Source organism: Pristiophorus japonicus, chromosome 3, assembly GCF_044704955.1.
Source record: "Pristiophorus japonicus isolate sPriJap1 chromosome 3, sPriJap1.hap1, whole genome shotgun sequence".
In the NCBI taxonomy this organism is placed as follows: domain Eukaryota; kingdom Metazoa; phylum Chordata; class Chondrichthyes; family Pristiophoridae; genus Pristiophorus; species Pristiophorus japonicus.
This window is the reverse complement of record NC_091979.1, coordinates 218,163,868-218,171,816: the sequence shown is the minus strand read 5'-3', so window position 1 is coordinate 218,171,816 and position 7,949 is coordinate 218,163,868. Positions and strand designations below refer to the sequence as shown.

At 48.4% G+C, this 7,949-nt stretch overlaps 1 long non-coding RNA gene across 1 annotated transcript; it reads left to right on the top strand.

Annotated features, from left to right (window-relative positions):
• The first annotated feature begins 3,717 nt into the window (after positions 1-3,717).
• LOC139259451 (uncharacterized) lies at positions 3,718-5,699 on the top strand. The gene is made up of 2 exons (XR_011592573.1): positions 3,718-3,795; positions 4,424-5,699. It is a non-coding gene; the product is annotated as an uncharacterized lncRNA (long non-coding RNA).
• The last annotated feature ends 2,250 nt before the right edge of the window (positions 5,700-7,949 follow it).

The following is a 7,949-nucleotide window of genomic DNA, read 5'->3' as shown; positions in this document are numbered from 1 at the left end:
ATTGAAGGCTGTCTCTTCAGGTTTACCCTAAACCCAGTCGTCACCCTTGCATAGCAATAAATGCAAAGGTTCCAGCAAAGTGCTCAACCCCGGTAGAAAGTTACCAAAATAGTTGAGGAGTCCCAGGAATGAACGCAGCCCGTCACATTCTGTGGTCTGGGTGCATTCTTGATGGCCTCCATGGGTCTGATGCCGTCCGCCGCAATCTTTCTCTCCAGAAATTCGACCTCTGGCGCCAGGAAAACACACTTGGAGCATTTCAACTTGAGTCCCACTCTGTCCAGTGGATTTAGAACCTCTTCCAGGTTGTGCAAGTGTTCGGTGGTGTTGCGACCAGTGATCAGGATGTCATCTTGAAACATCACGGTGCGAGGAACCGATTTCAGCAGACTCTCCATGTTCCTCTGGAAGATGACATTTGAGAAGGATGACGGGACGGGGCGGGTTGGGTGCGGAGGGAGTGTTCCCAGTGTTGGGTGGGTCCGGAGTCGGGGGGGGGGGAGCTGGGGCACGCTCTTGGGATGGGGGGGTGGGCTGTTTGGGGCTGGGATTGGGAGAGACTTCTTCACTCGGGGAGTTGCTGGCCTGTGGGGTTCCCTGCCGCAGAGAGTTGTTGATGCCAGTTCATTGGATGTGTTCGGAAGGGAGTTGGATGTGATGCTTGCGGCTGGGGGGGGGGGGGGGGGGAGGTGCTGGGGTGGGTGATCAGCCATGATCTTGTTGAATGGTGGTGCAGGCTCGAAGGGCCGAATGGCCTACTCCTGCACCTATTTTCTATGACCGCAGCTGAGTAACTGTGGTATATGAACAGTCCTTTGTACGTGTTGGTGCACGTCAATTTTTTTGAAGGTTCAGCCAGCTCCTGTGTCATGTAAGCAGAGATTAGATCCAGCTTAGTGAATGACTTCCCCCCTGCTAGTGTTGCATACAGGTCATCCGCTTTGGGTAGTGGGTACTGGTCCTGTAACGAGATTCAGTTGATTGTTTCCTTGTCGCCCCGCAGATTCTGACCGTCCCGTCGCTTTTCAGCACCAGAACAATTGGACTGGCCCACTCATTGAACTCGACTGGCAATATGATCCCCTCTCGTTGAAGTCTGTCCAGCTCGATCTCGACTTTCTCTCACATCATATATGGAACCGCTCAGGCCTTGTGATGAATGGGTCGTGCATCAGGGACTAGATGGGTCTGCACTTTGGCACCTGTGAAGTTGCCGATGTCTGGCTCGAATAACGTCGGAAATTTGTTTAGCACTTGGGCGCACAAGGCGTCATCCACTGAAGACAGTGCTTTGATGTCGTCCCAGTTCCATCGGATCTTTCCTAGCCAGCTTCTGAACAGCGTTGGGCCATCGTCTGGTATAATCCATAGAAACATAGAAAATAGGTGCAGGAGTAGGCCATTCGGCCCTTCGAGCCTGCACCACCATTCAATAAGATCGTGGCTGATCATTCACCTCAGTACCCCTTTCCTGCTTTCTCTCCATACCCCTTGATCCCTTTAGCCGTAAGGGCCATAGCTAACTCCCTCTTGAATATATCTAACGAACTGGCATCAACAACTCTCTGCGGTAGAGAATTCCAAAGGTTAATAACTCTCTGAGTGAAGAAGTTTCTCCTCATCTCGGTCCTAAATGGCTTACCCCTTATCCTTAGACTGTGATCCCTTGTTCTGGATGTGGTAAATCATGCACAGCTCTATCATACAATACCTTCACTGCCGCACTGCCAATGACTGATATGAGCTCTTGGTGTAAGTGCGCAGCTTGGTGTGGGTCGGGTTTAGTTTTGGCCTTTGTGCCTTGTTGCCCCACAGTTTCTCAAAAGCCTTCTGGCTCATAATTGACTGACTCGCCCCCGTGTCCAATTCCACGGAAAGTGGAATGCCATTTAATTTGACTTGTAACATTATCGGAGGACTTTTGGTGGTGAAGGTGTGCACCCCATATACTTCCTCTTCAGCCTCAGGTTGAGTTGCCTCTCTTACTCGTTCAGCGTGATCTGCGCCAGATTGGTCATCTTCTGCCGGCTCTGCCACGTGGTGAGTTGCAACACGTCTGCATTCGCTGGAGGTGCCCCATTGTTCCACAGTCTTTGCACACATAGTGCTTAAATCGACATTGATGGGCTCGATTATTACCTCCGCAGCGCCAACATGGTGTTAACAGATTCACATTCACGCCCCATGGCAGACTCTGAGTCATCCTAGGTCTGGCCTCTGCAGGCATGTACAATTCTTCCTACTGAAGGCGTTATTTTATGCACAGTACTTGCCGGTGAGCTTCGATGCTGCAAAGATATCTATTTAGTGCTATCATTCGTGGACATGAAAGCTTGGGCTATTGTGATGGCCTTGCTCAGATATAGGGATTCAGCAGACAGCAGTTTGCGAAGAATGACCCCGTGGCTGATTCCAAGCATGAAAAAGTCCCACATTTCCCCAAAAAATCCAGCAAATACGCATGGTCCAGCAAGGCGTCTTAGGTCGGCGACATAGCTCGCCATGTCCTGGCCCTCGCAGAGATGGTGCCTATCAAAGCGATACCTGGCCATTAAGATGCTCTCCTTCGGGTTAAGGTGTTCCCGAACCAGCGTGCACAACTCTTCATGTCTCTTCTCCGTTGGTTTCATCGGTGCTAGCAGATTTTTGATGAGGCCATATATCGTGAACCCGCAACAGTAAGGAGAATTGCCCTGCGTTTGACCACGGTCTCTTTCGTATCCAGCTCATTGGCCACAAAATATTGGTCAAGATGCTCAACGAAGGCTTCCCAATCATCACCCTCAACAAATCTCTCAATAATACCAACGGCAGCCATAACCACGTGAAAGTTCTTGATCTGTTACTCGTCGCCAATTGTTATGTTCAGAATAAGTCCACAAGACTGAGTGCTGTAAGCTCAAACTGTTGTGACCTTGGTCTCTTTAATGTAACTCCAGAGTGAGGAAGCAGCTTGGTAGACTGACTTTTATACCTGCTTGCCCAGAGTGTGCAAGTGACCCTTGTGTCTCCCATAGGTACGCCGCTGGTGGCAAGTCTTACACATTGCTAAAATTTACATACATAACATCCACAAACAGCAATGTGATAATGACTGGAGAATTTGTTTCAGTGCTGTTGATTCTGGATATATGCCAAATAAATCCGGGCTGTTTTAAACGCAGTGTGTCAATTCCTTGTTTTTTTCCATGATAAGAGAAGACAATTGGATTTCGCGCTACAGATTGTTCCATTTTTGGATCTTTACTCCTATCTTACTCTCACTTATTTCAGTTCTTATAAATTTGGTTAACTCATGGCCAAGTCCCAGCTCCCCATATCATCCAGAATGCCTCTCCGAGCCTTGGTACCCCAATCCTAAACCAAGCCACCTAACTGGAACCCCAGTCCAGAATCCCTAATGGTAAGATCCTAACCGAATCACTAAGGTAATCCCTAACCCCAAGCCTTGGCAGTATCACAGATCCTCATGCCTATCACTAATCCCTCAAGTGCCCGGGCTCAATGGTCATCGGGGTGCAGAGGTCAACGGCCAGGTTATGTTTTAATATATTTTCCTCTCCTCACTTCCTGGTCCAAATGCGCCTCTCTGTTCCTCCACCGCTTTATTCACCCAAGACCCATTATTATTTGGAGGACAGGTCGCTGATACGGGTAAAATAATTAATTATCAGCCATGTCTTCACAATGGCGGCAATTCGCCCGATCTGAATGGCTGGGGCCCAGTGCGCAGGCGCAGTACAGCTGGCTCCGAGGGGCCTGGAGGAAGATGGCGGTCGGAGGAGAGCTGGACAGGTTGGAGAGAGCGGGCGCTGTGGCGGAATAAAACACCGCGCAGGCGAGCGGTCTTAGACCCGAGGAACAGCCCCCGGAGCCGGTGTTTCAACTGCGGGGCGGCAGCTGTGAGGTTTTCTCCCGGGGGCAGAAGGAGGAATTTGATCCGTGGGTGGGCTGCGAAGCTTCATAAATACCCGGTGTAGGCCTCAGGCCCCGGGTTTGCAGCGCGGTGACAGGCCCGGCCGCCCGAGTGAACGTCACTGGCCGCCATCTTGGATAGGGCGGGATCAGGGCGCACGCGCGGCCTTCTGGGCAGGAACAGGGAGTGGGCGGGGCTTCGGGGTAATCGTGCCCAAGAGAGAAAATCATTGACTCATTGATTTTATTCTCATTCTGCACACACTGGGTGTGCAACTGAACCCAACCAGTGTAGAGGGAAGGAGAAAACTGGATGTGGAGGAAAGAAATGTTGGAGATGGCACGGTGGGTTTGGATTTCAGCACAGGGAGGAGGGAGAGTGTGGTACGGGGATTTACAGCTTTGGAGGAACAAGAGTGGGAATAAATGTTCCACAGAAAATAGAATTGTCTGTTCTGAATTTCTATCCTGTATTTACAGTAATTACTTTTGTAAACTCCTTTTACAGCGTATTAGAAGGGGAGGATTTTCAGACAGACAATCAAACCAAACATCACAAGATCTGACACAGTCATTCGATTCATCAGGACCTGAATATCATTGGCCTTTGAATCTGGAAGGAGAAATGTTTGCCTGTTCTGTCTGTGGGAAAAGATTTCAAATTTCATTGTGACTAGAAAAGCACTGCGACACACACACACACACACCCGCATGAGAGTGTTTCAGTGCACTGACTCTGGAAAGAACTTTAACCAGTTACACAGCCTGAAAAAGCAACTCACCGTTCACAGTGGGGAGAAATCGTACACATGTTCTGTGTATGGACGAGGCTTCAACTGATCGACCAACCTGAAGAGACAAAAGGACACCCGCACCACGGAGAAACCGTGGAAATGTGGGGACTGTGGGAAGGGATTCAATTATCCGTCTGATCTGGAAAAACATCAACGCAGTCACATCGGAGCTGCTCTGAGTGTGGGGAGGGATTCACTCAGTCATCCAATCTTCTAAGACACCAACGAGTTCACACTGGGGAGAGGCTGTTCACCTGCTCCATGTGTGGGGAGGGATTTACTCAGTCATCCAACCTTCTGAAACATCAGCAAGTTCACACTGGGGAGAGGCCATTCACCTGCTCTGTATGTGGGAAGCAATTCACTGGGTGATCCAGCCTTCAGACACATCAGCGAGTTCACGCTGGGGAGAGACCATTCACCTGCCCCATGTGTGGGAAGGGTTTCATTCATTCATCCACCATGCTGACACACCAGCGAGTTCACACCAGAGAGAAGCCGTTCCGCTGCCCCGTGTGTTGGAAGGGTTTTGCTCAGTCATCCCACCTGCTGACACACTAGCACATTCACCCTGGGCAGAGACCTTTTGAATGCCCTGACTGTCGGAAGAGCTTTAAAAGCACAGAGCATCTGATGACCCATCAGCGCACTCACTCTGGGGAGAGGCCGTTCACCTGCTCAGTGTGTGGGAAGGGATTCACTCGGTCATCTACCCTGCTGAAACACCAGCGAGTTCACAAGTGACTGCAGGGGTTGGATTCTGCTGTTACCGCTGCTGTTAATCACAACTGGGACTGAACCATGTTCATTCTGATAGTTGGGGTTTGTTTCTGCTAATGTTAATAACCCTAGAACTTGGCTGGAAACATTCTGGATATACTGCAGATTGACTTCTCGGTTGCAGTGTCTCTTGAAGAACCCTGTCTGTGATCTTTCCCCTTAATTCAGGGGCTTTCATCAGAAATTAGTTTACAATAAAATTATGAATTTTACTTCAATCCTAAATTAATCTTTGGTATGAAATCTACATTCAGTGTTTGAAAGGTTTCACTGATTAACATCACCAATTAGAAAGTGCTGATTAATTCTTGCAGACAATTCTTACTGACTTTCACTTTACAGACAGTGGCTACTCCATTATTCACCAGAAAGAAGGGGAATGGGAATTGGTGGAGAATCAACAGTCTACAAATGCTGCCCCTCCTGTTACAGCAATCCCCTCAGGACGGTAATGGAGACAAGTAATGGGCTGAAGTTTAATCTTTCTGGGCCTGTGGGATTGGTTTATGTCAGACTGGAGAAGATTGATGAGTGACTATGGGATTTTATATCAGACAGGATGAGATTGGTGTTCGTGACTGTGGGGTTGGTTTATATCAGACAGGATAAACTAGTTGGAGAAGTTATTGTAGGGCTTGAACCCAGAGTAAGGTCCAGGAAATTGAACTCTAGTGTCAGCTGTGGCTCAGTGGGTAGTACGCTCACCTCTGAGTCAGAAGGTTGTGGGTTCAAGTCCCACTCCAGGGACTTAAGCACATAAATATAGGCTGACACTCCAGTGCAGTGCTGAGGGAATGCTGCACTGTCGGAGGTGCCATCTTTCGGATGAGACATTAAACCGAGGCGCCGTCTGCCCCCTCAGGTGGATGTAAAAGATCCTATGGCATTATTTCGAAGAAGAGCAGGAGAGTTATTCCCGGTGTCCTGGCCAATATTTATCCCTCAATCAATAGAACAAAAAAACAGCTTGTCTGGTCATTATCACATTGCTGTTTGTGTAAGTTTCTGTGCGCAAATTGGCTGCCGCCTTTCCCACATTACAGCAGTGACTACACTTCAAAAGTACTTTGTTGGCTGCAAAGCGCTTTGAGACGTCCGGTGGTCGTGAAAGGTGCTATAGAAATCCAAGTCTAACCTTTTTAAAGATTCTGTATAAAATGTGTAAAACACAAAAGCTGTAAATACTGACTTCCTTAAGATGTAAACTCCTGGAGACTCCTGTTTAAAACGCTTAATGTTAATCTGTGCTGACTGTTGAGAAATCACACAAACTGTAATCGGAAGAGAAACCCCAACACAATGCAAGCGATACTGTAAGAAACCTTTTGTGGACATGTAAGCACCGATACCGACCAAACCTTTTGTCAACACCGATACTGAACACAGTGAGGTCCTTGATAGAGCTAGACTAGACAATAGTTTGCGAAATGCTAAATGAGTGCTCAAACAAGATAGATCATCGATGGATCAAAGGAAGGGTTCGATGAGTGGTAGGTAGCCATGGAAATAACCCCTGAGCAAAGGCAGGGACAAAATCACACAGACGATGGAACAGCAACCAGCAGTCATCAGAGAGGGGTGACGTGGTAAGTCATCAGAAGTTATGCTCCACGAACCCGTCAAACCACCGGGTCAATCGTGAGTGTGTAGGGAAACTGAGGCAGAAACTCAGCAAAGACGAGTGGGAACACACCTGCCATCAAGGAGGGGTGACCTGGTCAGTCATCAGAAGATTCTCATCACGACACGTCAGCGGACCATTGGGACGATCGTGAACATGCAAGGAACTGAGGAACTGGTAACTATAAAGTAGCTTAGCAGCTCAAGGGACAGACTGATAGGTGTAATGTTGATAACAGGGTGACCAGACTCAGTAAAGACTGCTACGCAGTGGGAACTATATTTATTGGTGTCCTGTCATTATTTTCCAGTGTCAAACTCTGAGAAGTAGCCGGTAGTGTTAACTAATGTTCCTGCCCGCTACAAATCCGGGATGAAACCATTGTCCTACAGATTTGGCACCTGAACAGGGACACTGGCAAAATAATGAAAGGCAAACCATGGGGGAAATGGTGACCAAATACGTGGCAGGGAAGGTACCTCTTAAGGAGGGGTGGGTTAACATAGAAACATAGAAAATAGGTGCAGGAGTAGGCCATTCGGCCCTTCTAGCCTGCACCGCCATTCAATGAGTTCATGGCTGAACATTCAACTTCAGTACCCCATTCCTGCTTTCTCGCCATACCCCTTGATCCCCCTAGCAGTAAGGACCTCATCTAACTCCTTTTTGAATATATTTAGTGAATTGGCCTCAACAACTTTCTGTGGTAGAGAATTCCACAGGTTCACCACTCTCTGGGTGAAGAAGTTCCTCCGCATCTCGGTCCTAAATGGCTTACCCCTTATCCTTAGACTGTGACCCCTGGTTCTGGACTTCCCCAACATTGGGAACATTCTTCC